Consider the following 16,726-nt stretch of genomic DNA (forward strand, 5'->3'; position numbering starts at 1 on the left):
TTTTGAGATGGAGTCATGCTCTGTCACCCAGGCTGGAGTGCAGTGGCACAATCTCAGCTTATTGCAACCTCCAACTTCCAAGTTCAAGCGATTATCCTGCCTCAACCTCTTGAGTGGCTAGGGCTACAGGTGCGTGCCAACACAGCCGGCTAATTTTTTGTATTTTTAGTAGAGACAGGAGGGTTCCACCATGTTAGCCAGGATGGTCTCGATCTCCTGACCTCATGATCTGCCTGCCTCGGCCTCCTAAAGTGCTGGGATTACAGGCGTAAGCCACTGCACCCAACCAACAGAATTAGTATCTAAGCCCAAGCATCAGACACTGAAAGCCTAGGTTCTTAGCCTCTATGCATTTCCTGCCTCCCTCTCAGCTGCTGTGGGCTTTTGAAAACTCACTCTTGCTCAGTGTGGGTAATGGCATTTAGAGGAACAAGACAGGGAGAAATGGGCCGTTAGAGCACTAGAGGCTGGAGATGGCAGTGCTGTAGATAGCAAAGTGGCAGAGGAATGATGGAGTGATGGAAAGAAGAAGTTAAATTTAGAATGTGTTTTAGAAATAGAGGCAACAGACAGACTTACTAGATGCACTTACTGGATGTGCTGCAGTGTGTGTAAGGAAAAAAGGAATCAGCGCTGGCTCCTAGGTTTTAGGCTGTGCAATTGAGTGGGTGGTGGTGCCCTCTCCTGAGGTTGGGGAACCTGTGGTGGGCATGACCTGGCTGCTGGGGGGAGGGGAGAAGATGCTGCAGTGCGGTGTGTTAGGAACTCTATTGGGTGTAATTATCTGCCTCAATTTGGGCACATTTTTCTTTCACCCATCTTTTTCTTCTCCCTCCTTTCTTTCTCCTTCTTTCCTTTCTTCTTTTCATTATTTCTTCCATTATTCAACAAATATTTTTCGAGCCCTACCTGATGCCAGGGACTATGTGACATGCTGGGCGCACACAAACTAGATAAAAGTACAAAATCATCTCCCTTCTTTGGAGATTACGTTCTTTAGGAGACAGATGGACTCTACACAAGACAACGAACATATCAACAAGATGATTTCAGATAACAACGAGCCCTAGGAAGTGAACAGAAAGGCTGATGTGAAAGAGAACGATTTTAGGTGGCATTCTTGGGTTGGAGGATCACTATCTGAGGAGGTGATGTTTGCACTAAGACCTGAATAAGAGAAGAAGCCGATTATGGGAAGAGCTGAAGAAAGAGTGTGTGTGTGTGTGTGTGTGTGTGTGTGTGCACGCCTGTGTGCAGGCATATGTGTGTGAAAGATGCTCTATAGCGAATTAGTGTGCATTAATGCCTGATAGCATAAGAATTTATTTTTGAGATGAAATTTCCCTCTTGTTGCCCAGGCTGTAGTGCCATGGCACAATCTCGGCTCATCGCAACCTCCCATCTCCCGGGTTCAAGCGATTGTCCTGCCTCGGACTCCTGAGTAGCTGGGATTACAGGCATGCGCCGCCACTCCTGCCTGATTTTGTATTTTTAGTAGAGACAGGGTTTCTCCATGTGGGTCAGGCTGGTCTCGAACTCCGGACCTCAGGTGATCTGCCCACCTCGGCCTCCCAAAGTGCTGGGATTATATGCATAAGTCACCACGCCTGGCCCTAATATAAGAATCTTTATAGCAGAGTATGTATGTATGTGAATATGTGAATACCTCTTAAGGTGTATGCATCTCTTCTTTTCTGTCTATCCATTATTTCTCCATCTGTTACATGATCAGACTGATTGCTTTAAAAATCTATTTAGTATTTCATGCACCCCAAGCCATGAAAGCCAGGTGTAAATACAGGCACAGTAGGATGCACTAATTAAGGTAGGATTATATTTTACATCATTGTAGCTGAAGCTCTTGATTTGGGGATGCAAGTTTCTGAAGGAAACAGCTCAAGGGCAGCATAGAAGGCTCTAGCCTGGGCACTTTGTAGAAAGGTCATTCTTTTATCTTAGCCAAATGTAGAGGAAAGGGGACTTCTGCTTGAGTTTACTCAGCAGAAAGTACAAGTTCCCTTCAACATTAAATTTCACTTGAAGCTAAACTCTAGAGCTGGTACATGGCAGTGTGGCAGAACACACTTGCTCCTCACAGGAACATTGACATCTGTTATGCATATGGATCAATGTTTCCATGTTGACTGATTTATTTTACACGTTTCCACAACCAGGTATGATCGACCCCAGCAGCGCTTTCACCAATAAAACATCAAGTGCTTTGACTGAACATCCTCTGTCTTGCTGACCAGATCTCTTGGATCACAGTGAAGAAACACAAATTATTTACAAAAAGGAAAGTTCATTTTAAGGCTGCATATGGGCTAAAAATGAATGACCTCATCATCAGCACAGGTCCTAAGATGACATTCTCTGAGAATGCACAACGAAGAAATGGGCTTCCTATGTAATAGCAACAATAATTAACACTCGGATTGAGCAGTTAATTCCTTCCAGGCACCCTGCTGTATGCACCCTGCTGAGTGCAGCCCTTTTGATCCTGATAAAACATGCTCTGATATGGGTCTTGCTTATGACGGGAATCGTGTAAAATCATTATGTGAAATGGGAATTTTATATGACGAGGAAACTGAAGATCAAAGTGGTTAAGGAGGTCTTCCAGAGTTATTTAGAGAGAGGATGGCAGAGCCGGGATCCCAGGGACAGACAGTGACTGAGTCAGCTGTGGCAGCTTGAGGGATATTCATCCAAGTAGGTAAAAGACAGAGTTTAGGAGGCACAGCTACAAGCAGCCAATAAGTGATGCTCTGGGCATGCGACTAGCGGAGCCTTCATCAGGAGAATACGGTAGTATCTTGAAAGGCAGGTGGAACAAAGCAAAGGGTGGTCCAAGAGAAGACAAGACCTTAATGAAAACCTGGCAGATTGGCAGTCACTTTCATAAAGAGTAGTGACTTTATTGCTCAGGCTCAGAATTGCGATGGTCCATGCTGTTTGAGGCTGCAGGATTCGGACATGCGTAAGGGTGACAGAAGACTCCGTAAGAGCAAATAGGGCGTGGATCAGCAGCAGGATGCAGGTGAGAAGGAAGGCAGGCTGGCAGCATCCCCCAGGCAGTGGTGAGCTGGCTCACAGCTCAGAGTGGAGCATGAGATGGGGAGACCTAGAGCACAGGCTTCCTGGGAGGAGCCCTCTGTCACCACTATCTGCTCAACTGTGAGCACGAATGCCTGTGCAGACATGCTGAGACCTCTGTAATCATTATTTAATTGCTGCATCTGCCCTGTGAAATGCTGAGACCAAGGAAAGAAAGCACAGCAAAATAGCTAACAGACATTGGTGTGTGAGATTCTTCAGAGTGGCATTCTTTGAATGTTTATGAATAAAGTATCAGTGAAGTACACTCCAGCTGGACCCCCAGTCAGGGTCAGGTGAAATTTGTTCCATAATCTGGTTAATTCACAATCAGGCAAAATGTTGTCTTAGAACCCCTGTTATGAGATGGTGCAATCACAAGAGAGAAAGGGGTAGGGAGAGAGTTGCCAGGATGAGGACAGTGATGGAAGCTGAGGTTGTAGGTAGGCAATGGTTTCGATTTTGGATCCGTGCTATCCAACCTGTGGACTTAAGGATTATTGCAAGGGACCTTCACATCCCTGTGGACACCAAGTATAGAGCATAAACTAAGTCAAAAAAAATCACATATCAACACGCTCACACACATACATGCACACATATGCGGCAACTTTTCAAACATGTAGATTCAATGATGATTTCAGCACAAATGCATTTTAAGGGATTATTGAATTCATAGTCGCTGTCTGTCCATATATGCTTTCTAAATCAAATATGAAAGAGTTTCATTGTATCATATGGTGGTCTATTCGTATTAAAAACCAGTGGTTTTAAAAACCAATCATATTGATGTTAAAAACCAATGATCACATTGAAAACAGTATGACAGAAAGAAAAGCAATGCCTACAACTTGTGCTGTTGAGGCATGGGCCCAATGGAATCACCAAGCCCTGCCCAGCAGTGAGGCTTCCCAAATGCTTGGGAAACTCAGGTGGTGAGAAAGAGATTTCTAATAATTCACTAGTATATATGCCACACTGAAGTCATTTGGTGCCCTATGACTGGGTTGTATCAATGTCCATTTGAGAGGCGGGTTTCTGTGAATCAGAGCCATCCTTTACATAAAGGTGCGTCTATGCAACTAGTAACAGTCACATAGATTAAGAATTTGAACAGGGCTGGGTGCAACTGCTCACTCCTGAAATCCCAGCACTTTGGGAGGCTGAGGCGGGCAGATCACCTGAGGTCACGAGTTCGAAACTAGCCTGACCGACGCGTAAAACCCTATCTCTACAAAAAATACAAAAATTAGCTGGGCACGGTGGCAAGCACCTGTAATCCCAGATGCTAAGGAGGCTAAGGCAGGAGAATCTCTTGAACCTGGGAGGTGGAGTTTGCAGTGAGCTGAGATCATGCCATTGCATTCCAGCCTGGACAACAGAGTAAAACTCCATCTCAAAAAAAAAAAAAAAAAAAAAAACCACAAAAGAAAAAGAAAATTTGAACAGGGCTCTTTTCCATCATCTACTGAGCAGATAGGGCTGCTTGCATCTACTACCGGCACCACCATGCTGGCAGTGATAACAGGAGGGAGCATTACCAAGACTTTCTCTGTGCCAAGATGCCTGATATCTTTTCTAAGGAACAAAAAGGAGATGTTATTATCCCCATTTGACAGAGGACAAAACTGAGGATCAAAGACAAAAATAAGTCACTCAAAGCAAGTGTGGTTCAGAGTTAGAATCCAGAGACTCAGCCCTTCCTTAGCCACACACCTCTGTCAAGATGACAGTGCAGCTGGCCAGCTTCCAAAAGAGGCATTTCTGGGCTCTGGAATTCAGTTGACCCTTGGCCAGTGATTCCCACCCTGAAAGTCCTTGACCACTGTGAGTCCTAAGACATAAGGAGAGACCTCTCAAACAATTTGTACTATTTCAGGAAGTGAAAATTTCTTTTTTAATACTTTTCATTTCAATAGCTTTGGGGTACAGTGGTTTTTTTGTTGCATGAATAAGCTCTTTAGTGGTGATTTCTGAGATTTTAGTGCATCTATCACCTGAGCAGTACATGCTATGCTCAATATGTACTCTTTTATTCCTCACTCACCTGTCCAAGCCTTTCCCGCTAAGTCCCCAAAGGCCATTATTCATTCTTATGCCTTTGTACCTTCGTAGCTTAGTTCCCACTTATAAGTGATTACATACGATATTTGGTTTTCCATTCCTGTTCCTGAGTTACTTCACTTAGAATAATGATCTCCAGCTCCATTGAAGTTTCAATGAAAGACATTATTTTGTTCCTTTTGATCGCTGCATAGTATTCCGTGGTGGATATATTCCATATTTACTATTTTAGAAAATGAAAATTTCTAAAGGGTAAGGTCTTGTAAAGTCTTGTCTTTTTTTTTTTTTTTTTGGAATTTTGCTCATTTTACCCAGGCTGGAATACAATGGTACGATCTTGGTTTACTGCACCTTCTGCCTCCCAGGTTCAAGCAAATTCTTCTGCCTTCCGAGTAGCTGGGATTACAGGTTTGCACCACCACACCCGGATAATTTTGTATTTTTAGTAGAGATGGGTTTCTCCATGTTGGTCAGGCTGGTCTCAAACTCCCAACCTCAGGCGATCCACCTGCCTAGGCCTCTGAAAGAGCTGGAATTTCAAGTGTGAGCCACTGCGCCCAGCCACTCTGTTTTATCTTGTAATACTAGCACAGTGCCTGCCATGATATAGTTGCTAAATCAATGAACAAACGAAGAATTATTTTCTCTGTTGTTTTCTTTTTTCCTCTTTCTCTCTAAGCTAAAATTTATTTCAGTATAGTGACCTTGGTTTTCCTTTAAGAAACACTAATAAGCAATTATATATAGTTCTGATATATAAAATAAATTTTTTTAATTGTAATTACTTGAATAAGTAAAGTGGGTTCCAAAACTCAGATCCAATGAAAGAAAATGTACTTAGTACAAGAGAACAGTATGGAAATCTGTTAAGGGCATGGGAGAGAAGGCTTTCAATGACCTCTTTGATAGAATTCTATGTTCTCATGAGGTATTCAGACATGCTAACGACCCCTACGCACTCTTCTGAGCACCAGAGAAAGTGCCACATGCCCTGAATCCACCAAGCCAGATTCTCTTTGGAGCCTGATATGAGAAAATAGATGTGGGGGCCTTCTATTACATGTGACCAGCTCTTGACTATTGAGGGAGTGAAAACACTATTAGAGTTGATGAGGAACTATGACTTCCTCTTTATCTTCATTTGCAAGAGTAAGAGCTACCTTTGAAAAGCTATGAGCCTACCTGCTGTAGAGGTGGAAATGGCCTGAAAAGGGCCTTTCTCTTTTCTTATTTTTATTTGTCTTATGTCTCTGGACACAAAGTAAGAGAAATTTGCCTCATGGCATAGGCAGTGTCCTTAACTTCTGATCCTTTGAGACGAAGTCCATTCAAAAGCAGTTTATGATGCTTGGTGTACTCAGAAAAGCATCACGAACATCATTTGTTGAAATAGTTCTCCAAGTGGCATCTATCCTCAGATTTTCTCTCTTCCTCTTTCTGGTTGGCAGCTCTTCTGATAGTCTGCTGTCTCACCTTATTTGTTTATGATTATAGCTTCAGAAATTCATCAGTATTTCTTCTGCTTTAGCACAGAAGTCTCCAGACTTTTTGGCACCATGGGCCAGTTTTGTGGAAGATAAAGTTTTCCACAGATGGGGTTAGGGTGGGGATGGTTTCAGGATGAAACTGTTCCACCTCAGATCATCAGGCAGTAGTTAGAGTCTCATAAGGAACATGCAGCCTGGATCCCTTGCTTGCACAGATCACAATGAGTTCACACTCCTATGAGAAGCTAATGATGTTGCTGATCTGACTGAAGGTGGACTCAGGCAGTAATGCTCACTGACCCAGGACTCACCTCCCGCTGTGCTGCCCAGTTCCTAGCAGGCCACCCACTAGCACTGGTCTGCAGTCCAGTGGCTGGGGACCTCTGCTTTCATGGAATTATCGGGAAAAGCATGGAGATAATTCAGTTCTGTCTTCACGTTATACCCAGAGAGGCAGCCAAGCCTTCATGTCCAATGTCTACATCAAGACCTCTATGTCCTTAGTCCCCACGGTCTTCCTGTTCATCCACTGCCTCCTAAACTCCTTCACTCTTCACCTGGCTGGGACAGAAATAGAGTCCAAGGCTCAAGCTCTCACAGGCGTCCTCGGTTTTCTTATCTTTTGGACATTCTGCTCTACCTGCCGGGCACACACCTGTAAATGTACACCTGGCTCCTGAACGCTGAGTAGATATCAGTTCAAATTATAATTTCCAACTTTAGCTGCATACTCAGTGTCTGCTGATAGTTACCTTCTGTAGAACAGATAAACTACTCCTTAGTTCATAGGTTTCAAGAAAGGTTCTTATGTTCTAAATCGAATTAAACCTGGCTTGAAACCCATGTTGTTACTTTGAACAGAAGTCCTTTCCCAGCCATTATTCAGACCCACCTCTGACGTCTCTTGTGGCACAATCCAGGGTTATAAGAGAGTGTCCCTCATCTTCACTTGGCCACATGAGGCTTGGCTTTGTTAATAGCTCCACCCGCTTGGAGTCAACGTTGGCCAGAAGATCTTCAGCCACTTAGCACTTAGTGCTCAGCCACACACAAATCCACACAGGAGCTTCCCCATATCCAGAGCTCTGTGTTAAGCAATCTCAGATGTTCGCTCTTTCAGGAGCTGGGACGCAGGCTGCAGGCTCTCTCAGTGGTATAACCACACCCACAGTAATGTTAGCAAACACTTATATAGTGCTTATGATGTATTAGGCAGTAAGGACAGTACACACATGAACTCATTTTCATTTCTAAATCAACATTCTGAGATATGTGTTACTATTACTATCATCCCATTTTACATATGGGAAAATCTAGGCACAGAAAAGCTAAGTAACTTGCCCAAAACCCTACTCTAATGAAGGGCAGGGCCCTACGCAGTTTGATTAGACAAGTCTAGCCATTTGGTTATACCAGTTAAACTCGTGGCTCTCAGCTGGGGGTCATTTGGATGGGAGATGTGGCAATGTCTGCAGACATCTGTGGTTGTCGTGACTGGCAGGTGTCATGGCATCTGGTGGGTAGAGACCAGGGATGCCCTGACCATCTTAAAATTCACAGGACAGCCTCCACTACAAAGAATTATCCACCCCAAAATGTGGACATTGCTGAAGTTAAGAAACCCTGGGTAAGACCTAGATTTTTGAAACATGAAGCCCTCTCAGTGGGTTTGTCTAGGATGCTCTAACATCCACAAAATAGAGAAACTTCTCACCTTCTCTGGAGATAAAAATTAGCCAGACCTTGAGAATAAGGGACTAGTTACCCTCCTTGGCAATGGGAATGTGTGATGGTGGTAGGTGGGGGTGGTGATGAGTCCTCTGTCTTCCAGATGAGTCTCCGGAAGCAAAATCAAACACAAGATAATTTCTCAATAGGTCATCATTATCCATAAATTATTAATATATCATCCAGCCACATTTCATTCCCTTTCTAGTACCAATCCCAAGGTCCTTAAGCTCAGCAATCAACCCTACTCTTATGTCATTGGGAAAATCAAAGCCATTAAGCAGAGTCCTGACCATGTCTCTGCTGCCATGCCTTAAGATCTGGTGAACTTCCATGTCTGGGCCAGTCGCAGTGGCTCACGCGAGTAATCTCAGGACTTTGGGAGGCCAAGGCAGGAGGATTGCCTGAAGCCTGAAGTTTGAGACCAGCCTGGGCAACATAGTGAGATTCTTACTCAAAACAGAACAAAACAAAAAGCATTCATGTCTGTTGTTATCAGGGATTCTTTCCCAGAGTAAGAATGTTGACTGGACCCTCATTTCTCTACCTGAAGTCACTTATCTGTCTCCTCCTGCTGCATCTAGTTCCACCCTGGACCTTCTTCTCCTTTGTCACATTGAATGGGGTTAAGAAGCACAGGCTCTGCCGGGTTTCAGATCCCAACTCTGCCACAAATAAACTGCGTGATCTTAGGCGAGGCACTTAACTTATCTGAGCCTCAGATTATTCACTAATATCATGGGGAATAATGAGTATCTACCTTCTCAGCCTACTTCTGGAGGGCTATTGCTGCTGCAACCTCAGTGCAGTATCTCTGACAAACCTAAACCTTCTGGCACAAACAAATATGCTTGAGACCTCGGTTTGAAAATTTCTCCTAATGTATGGTCATGTATTATTTAAGCCTGGGATGCATCCTTCATTTTTGTCTCAGTATTTCAGTTTTTTGTGAACATTCCAAGCCCAGCTCCACTTGCCCCTTCTCCTCCCATTCTTCCTTTTATCTTTATTTCTCCTCCTTTTGCCTTTTAGTCTCCTTCATCCTTTGCTCCTTCTCTTCCTCCTTTCCTCGTCTGTGTCCCATTCCTTCCTGTCTCCTCTGTTTTGTAGGCATGTGGCAATGCAGCTGAGATTTGGCACGTGCCATTCTGTTTGATGGGACAGCAAAGATGTCCTATCTCAAGCACAGGTCACTTTACTAAATGGGATATACAGGTCTTTCCTTCAAAAGCATACAGTCTATTGAAGGGCAGGGACCATGCCTGCTTGATCATCAACATACACCTCATAGCTGGTACGTAGTAAGCACTAATCAATACTCAATGAAATTAATGGGAATATCTATTAACCCGACCCTCTTGTTGCAAAGCTATTTGAGGTCCAGGAAGGGAAAGTCTCTGTTCTGACTTGATTCAGCAAGTTAGCTATTTAGTCAGAATCATAACTCAGGATTCTTTCTGTCTTGGGTGCAGTTTTGCTGAAAGCCCTAGAGCCTCACGGCCATATGTACAGCTCCTGTTCTTGGGTTTCTCCTTAAGAATGTCGTCACCAAATGGTATGACCTGCCCTCAGGATTTCAGAATTCATGAATTTTGGTTTGAAAAGCATAATGTACTTTCCAGTATAACTAGGCAGGGCAAGGTCCCGGCTATGCATCCCTGGACAAGTTTCTTTGTCTTTCTGACTCCCAGTTATTTTATCTCTATGATGGACTCAGTGAATTGTATGGTACTTGTGAGACGTAACCAGGACAATACGTGAAATTGCCTTGCTCGGCGCTTGGCAAGTAAGCAGCTGCTCCATTGAAATTTAAGTGAGTTTCTTTCTTCTGTGCAGGGGAACTGGCCCTGCTTCACCCCATGCCCTTGCTCTACCCACCATCCTCTTGGGTTCCTCATCAGGGCTCAGAAAATATTGCTAATTTATGCACCATTTGTTCCACTGGATAATGCATTTGTGAAAATGTAAGATTCCCACACACCTCTAATTCAGGCAAGCCAAAGGCAAGCTGTGCTCCTGACCCTTCCAGAGAGAATGGGCACTTTATATCTAATACGGGTGATTGCTTCCTCCCTCGACATTCATGATGGTATCCATTTGCTTCAATTGAGGAGGCCCTGGAGAGAGATATCACAAATTGAATGATGTAGCTTGATCTGGCAGGAATTTCTAGGGATTCTGGTCTGGGTTTCTGTAACTCCCAGTGGTAAGTCAGGGATAGCTCAGCTTTGCAGCACACATAATGTGCTCCTTTTAAGATTCAATTTTGCCACCTACAAGCAGAGTGACCTTGGGCCAGTCATGTAACCTTGCTGAGGTTTTATAGTTTTGGTTAAGCTTTGTCAGGCAGTAGCCAAGAGCTTTGGCTATGGTGTCAGACAGACTTGGGATTGAATTCTGACTCCACCTCTTGTGGCTTTTGGTAAATTAATCCATCTCACTGGGTCTCAGTTTCCTGATCCCTAAAGTGGGGTTTATAATAAAACTTTCTTTAAAGAGTTGTTTCAAAAATTAATAGCTACTGCATTGAGAATTTACTATATGAGAGTCACTCCTCCAGATGTTAACTCATTTCACCCTCTCAGACTCCCCCGTGAGAAGGGTACTATTAGTGCGATGCCTGGTTTTCAAGTAATGAAATAAACCCATATTACTTAAGTAATTTGCCCAGGATCACACAGGCAATCAGTAGATGCAGACTTGGTAAGTCTAGCTCCTGGAGTCTCTGCTCTTAACTACTGGACTGGTGAGTCCAGTTTCTGAAAATGCCTGGGGACGTCAGTCCGGCTTCAGAATTTGAACTCTCAGCCTCAGAACATAGCAGGGAATGAGTGCTCCATGAATGGCTGCAGTTAGTCTAGACTGCCTGTAAACTATTGTTACCATTGTTTCCTATGAGGACCCCAGAGGGTGACCTGCATTCAAAAGTGGCTGTACTCCAGGAACTCACGGTTGCAGTGAGCCAGCATCGCACCACTGTATTCCGGTCTGGGCAACAAAGTGAGACCCTGACTCTTTACAAAAAACAATTGGATTGTTCTTAGCAAAGCACTAGGACCAGGAGAGTACAGTGGGGACAGGGTGAGTGAGTTGGAGAGTGTCTCATAAACATTTGGGGCTGTGAGAGCAGATGTGTGATCTTGTGGAATGATTCTCGCCTCAGGACTGTGTGTTGACGCTGATGTCACGGCTGCTCTGAGCGCCCAAGATACTGTTAATGAGTTGTGCCAAGCCCAGATGCAGTGTTTTCTCACCATATGGTCCGTGCTGAAGTGCATGGTCTTTCAGACAAGGATGGGAGGAAACTCAGAAACGCTGAACCCCATGCATAGAACACCTACTTAGATGAGTCATGTCCTGCAAACTGCCCCCAATTCTCCTGACTTTCAGGGACCATGTATTCATTGGAATGTCATTTGTTTTTCATCCAATAACCACAAATAGTAATGGAGTAGCCAGTATGTGTCAGACACTACGTTTGGCACTGGGGATGCAAAGGTGAATGAAACTTTGCCTATGGCCCCAAAGAACTGAAACTAGCCATGAGGGACATGGAAACAAACCATATTATAACATTATTGCAAGCTCTGTAATGCAGGTAGTTAACAAGGATTCTGGAAATTAAAAGAACTTCATGAACATCTTTGTAATGTAATAAAACAAATTTTTTTTGCACACCTAGCATCTGAACACCTTTCCTTTTTGAGAGGACTCCCAACATAGGCAAAGGGCAGTGGCATCTTCTTCCAGCACAGGTAAAAAGGGCAGACATTCCTCCCCCTACTCCCTGGCAGGTGGAACATGAGCACATGACACAGATGTCCACTTCTTATCTGGATCTCCCTTGGATTTCAGCCTCTGGTATCAACATGATTACTCAGTCCCTCCACCTGGACATAGAGGAGATATCTGATATTACAAGTCTGAAATCAGATGTGGTACCTTCCCCTAAAAGCTGCCCTGTTCCCAGTAGTGTCCACATCAGTAAACCATGCTACCATGTAGCCACTGGTGCAGGCCAACAATCTTGGTGTCATCTGTGATGCTTCTCTTTCTCCTGCACATACCTCCCACCCATCCTTAAGGACTGCTGGACTTTTGTTAAAATCTATTTCTATGCTGAGCTCTTTTTCCGGGTTGCCCTCTCCACCTACTCTCAGGCCCCTACCATTTCTCTCTTTCTCTCCTAAAATTGTCTCTTAGCAGATTACTTTCCTTCTACCTCTGCCACACCCCTATATTTTCTCAAGAAAGTTACCAGAAAAGAGAAAAATAAGTGTAAATTGTATCATCTTCTGCATGATTTTCTTCTGTGGCTTCTCATCACATAAGGAAAACAATTCCAGTATCTTTCCCATGGCCCATGAGGCCCTTCGTGGTCTATTCCTTGTCCATCTCCCTGACCCTCTTTTCTGACTTTCTTACCTTTGTTCACTCCCCTCCAGCATTACTGGCTTTCTTTCCATTCCTCAAGCACACCAAGGTATGAGAACATGAGTATATTCAACTGTCAGATGCAGTTGAAATGAACTTACTTAAAACCTAGATGAGAGAAGAAAAATTCAGAGCAAAAGTACCTGAAAGGTTGGAAGGGAATAAGATCCAAAGACCAGGTTAGCAGGGGGTTTGGTCCTATCCACAGGCAAGATGTCTCCTATAATCTTACAGGAAGAGGGAGACCAGCATGGTTTGGAAGTACAGGTATTGATCGACTTACGACCTATGCAACTTACGACCATTCGACTTTACGACCACAATCGCTAGCCATGACTGCTCCGCGTCTGGCCGCGCAAACGTTGCCCAGTTGGGCGTACGACAGTGCGGACCAGCTTCCGGCAGCACCACCATCTCTGCGTGCACCATTTCAACTGTACATATAGCCTACTCAACTTACGACCAAATCGTGTTACGGCGGGTCTGCCGGTCCTAATCGTGGTCGTAAGTCGAGCACTAGCTGTAGTTACTGGATCGGAGGCCCAGGTGAGAGCCCTGGTGAGGAGATGAAGGTGGAGAAAAGGAAGATTGGGGCATCAAAACCTATCACAACAAAAACCCAGCATTAGGACTGGCCCACACTTAGGAGTGGAGTTAAATTTCTTGTCATTCACCCATCTATTCACTCAACAGATAGGCATTGAGAACCTGTTATTTGCCAGGACCTGGTATTAGGGAGGCACTGGTCCTGGTGTTGAATTATTCTCTCTCAGCCACTCAACGTAGAAACAAAATACACACTTAGTGAGACCCTGGAACACATCTTTATTTTCTGGCCCTGTTTCCTTCTCTGTAAAACTGGAGTAATAATGATACCTGCTCTGTTGATTTAAGTAGTTCATTATGTGATGCTATAAAAGCTCTTTATGCTTCAGCTGTGGGAGCTGGACTGGTAGCTTAGTAGAGTAAGGGACTGTATCAGTTTTGCTTACTGTTACATTACCTATAAGTGATTATTTATGGAATGAAGGAATGAATGACTATAACTGATTCAGAATCAATTTGAGGAAAGGGAACTCAGATTTTGAGCAAGTACTGGATATCTTCTTACTGACAAAGTAACTGGATAACTCATGCCACATTGGTTGAATAGTGGCTCAATGAGATAGTCTTCCCATGTGTGCCCTAAATCCAGAAACTCTCCTAAAGTTTATACTCTCCAAATTCATGGGTAGCATGATGGTCAAAGCCATTTAGGTTCCTGTGCTCCCCTCTACAATCTCCAAAGCCTTCTGCAGTGTCTTCTCTTATTTCCTTTTGCGGTAAGCACTGAGCCAGGCACACATCTACTCTCCTAAATCTACCAGCTTATTCGTTGGGTACCATTTTATACCAGATGCATCATATAAAATACTCAAGATCCACAAAGATCTTGACAGATTGTCAATCAGCTGAAGTAAAGGAGACGAATCTGAATGGGGCTTATTGCAAAGACAAGCATTTTGGGCTAAGAAGGGAAAGGTGAAGAATGGGTGAAAACAAAAGCCGAGCAGCTGCTCCCACGCTAAAGAAAAATGTGACAGACACACAAAAATACATCAGAGGAACTAAAATCTGGAAAAAGCCATGTAAAAATAGCTATTTTCAGGTGATGTGATTTTGCATCAAGATTTATCCAATATTTTTATAATATGATATGAGTTGCATAATAAAACAAGGGACTATAACTCTCCACTTGAAATAAAAATAAGTTGTCAGTGTTTTTCCTACACTCAGGCTGAACTAATGGTAGTTCCCTTGTTGGACACCAGCCTCCAGATCAGGAAGTGTAATTGATGATATTGGCATGAATTACAGTGTACTTTTTTTCTAGATCAGTTTCTTAGTTCCCATGTTTTTCAGCCTTTTCCATTTGGTCAAATGAAGTATTTTTTTCCCCTTGTCCTTCTGTAAGAATTCCTGTAAGAATAAACCTGATTTTGGCCAGCTGGCTTAAGTTAAAAAGAATTCTGACACTGAATGGGCATGATCCTAATTGATTTGCCTGCATTATGACATTTAATCTTCATTACAATCCCATGAGGCATGGCCTTTTATTAACCGTATTTTCTCTGATGAAAAATTAAGGCTCAGAATGGGTTAAGTACGTTCATCAAGGTAGCATGGGTAATCGGAATTCTTATTCAGGCAAATTTGATTCCCAGGGGCTGTGTCTTAGCCTTGTTCCTCCAAATTGGACAATTTGATCTGGTGAGAACCACACAGACACACACATAGACATTCAAACCACTTTAAAGAATATGTTACTCTAAGATGAGCATGGTGTTTATGGCCAGGGCTATTGCTTTGATCTGAAAACACTACGCTGCCCAACCATTACACCCTAACAACATCCAGCCCTTTGCGAATTTCTCTATGAGGCAAATTCCTCTTGCCTCATAAAAGTGCTTGTTGAGAAAGCTCAAAACCCAGTTGCAATTAATTATTGACAGAACATGTGAATTAGAGATAAAAGTCATTCTTTCTCTACACAAGCGATAGTAAATAAATTTAATTACGGTAGGAGAAGCTAGGGGATCTTCGTCTGTATTAAGTTTTATTAGCTAAGACATTTAAAAGCATGTCATCATAACAAAGAGGTCTTGTGTAATCCTTAATGTACCACTTTGGTGCAAGGCTCAAAAGTGAATAGACTTAATGGAGCACATGGTAGCAGATGGCCTGCTGTACTGACAGGTATTGAACAGGTTTATCATCAATTAACTTTGGTCTACATATGCCTATAGCAAATTGACCGTATAATAGCATCCTAAGCTTCACTTTAGCATTGATAAGCCTGCCACATTCAGATTGGGGGAAAATGACATCGAACCCCTTTAATATTAATATCTTGGAGCTCCCAAATAAGATAAGGCCATTCTGGAAGCAAACTTGGGTGGAGGGATGGGAGTGGAGGAGCAACCTTAGCAAAGGAACTAAGAGATATGGACCCTGGTATGGGATCTGTCAGTGGCTCGCTGGGCAATTCTAAGAGCAGAGAAAGAATAAAATTCCATATATTGAACCAGCCCTATGCTAGATCTTTCATCTTTTTTTTCCCCCATTTATTTATTTTATTGCATTTTAGGTTTGGGGATACATGTGAAGAGCATGCAAGATTGTTGCATAGGTACACACGTGACAGTGTGATTTGCTGCCTTCCTCCCCATCACCTACATCTGGCATCTCTCCCCCTGCTATCTCTCCCCAGCTCCCCAACCCCCACCGTCCCTCCTCTATTTCCCCCCAACTGACCCCAGTGTGTAGTGCTCCCCTCCCTGTGTCCATGTGTTCTCATTGTTCAACACCCGCCTATGAGTGAGAACATGTGGTGTTCTTATACATTGTTTTACTCTCAACCAAATTTGAGGTAGGTTTTAGGATTTTACAAATGAGGATAATAACCCTCGAAGATGTAATTCAATTTGCTGAGATCACAAAGCCTGTCCAATTTCCATGTTTATTCCCCGCCCCTGGGCTTCAGTTTTCTCATTTGCACAATAATGCCTTTGGGTCAAGTTGGGGATCAGCAGATTCTTTCTTAAAGGAACAAAGAGTAAATACATCAGGCCCTTTAGGCCTGATGGTCTCTGTCTGACCTCCTCAGCTCTGCTGTTTTAGTGTAAAAGCAGCCTAGATGAATATGTAAATGAATGAGTGTGGCTGTGTTCCAATGGAAGTGGATCTATAAACATTGAAATTTGAATTCTGTATAATTTTCATGCATCATAAAATGTTTCATTATTATCATTTTGGTTCCCCCCTCCCCACAACGATTCAGAGATTACAAACCATTCTTAGCAGTGAGTTACACAAAAACAGAAGGCAGGAGGTAGTTTGCCAGTCCTGGGCTCGATAAGCTTTGAGGTCTTGTTGAA

General features: G+C 43.4%; 1 protein-coding gene across 1 annotated transcript in view; it reads left to right on the top strand.

Annotated features, from left to right (window-relative positions):
* Nucleotides 1–16,726, top strand: part of HS3ST4 (heparan sulfate-glucosamine 3-sulfotransferase 4) — a 433,722-nt gene that overhangs the window by 414,449 nt on the left and 2,547 nt on the right. The window lies entirely within an intron of this gene.

The sequence above is a fragment of the Sapajus apella genome, unplaced genomic scaffold (genome assembly GCF_009761245.1).
Source record: "Sapajus apella isolate SASKATOON/1434 unplaced genomic scaffold, GSC_monkey_1.0 scaffold51, whole genome shotgun sequence".
In the NCBI taxonomy this organism is placed as follows: domain Eukaryota; kingdom Metazoa; phylum Chordata; class Mammalia; order Primates; family Cebidae; genus Sapajus; species Sapajus apella.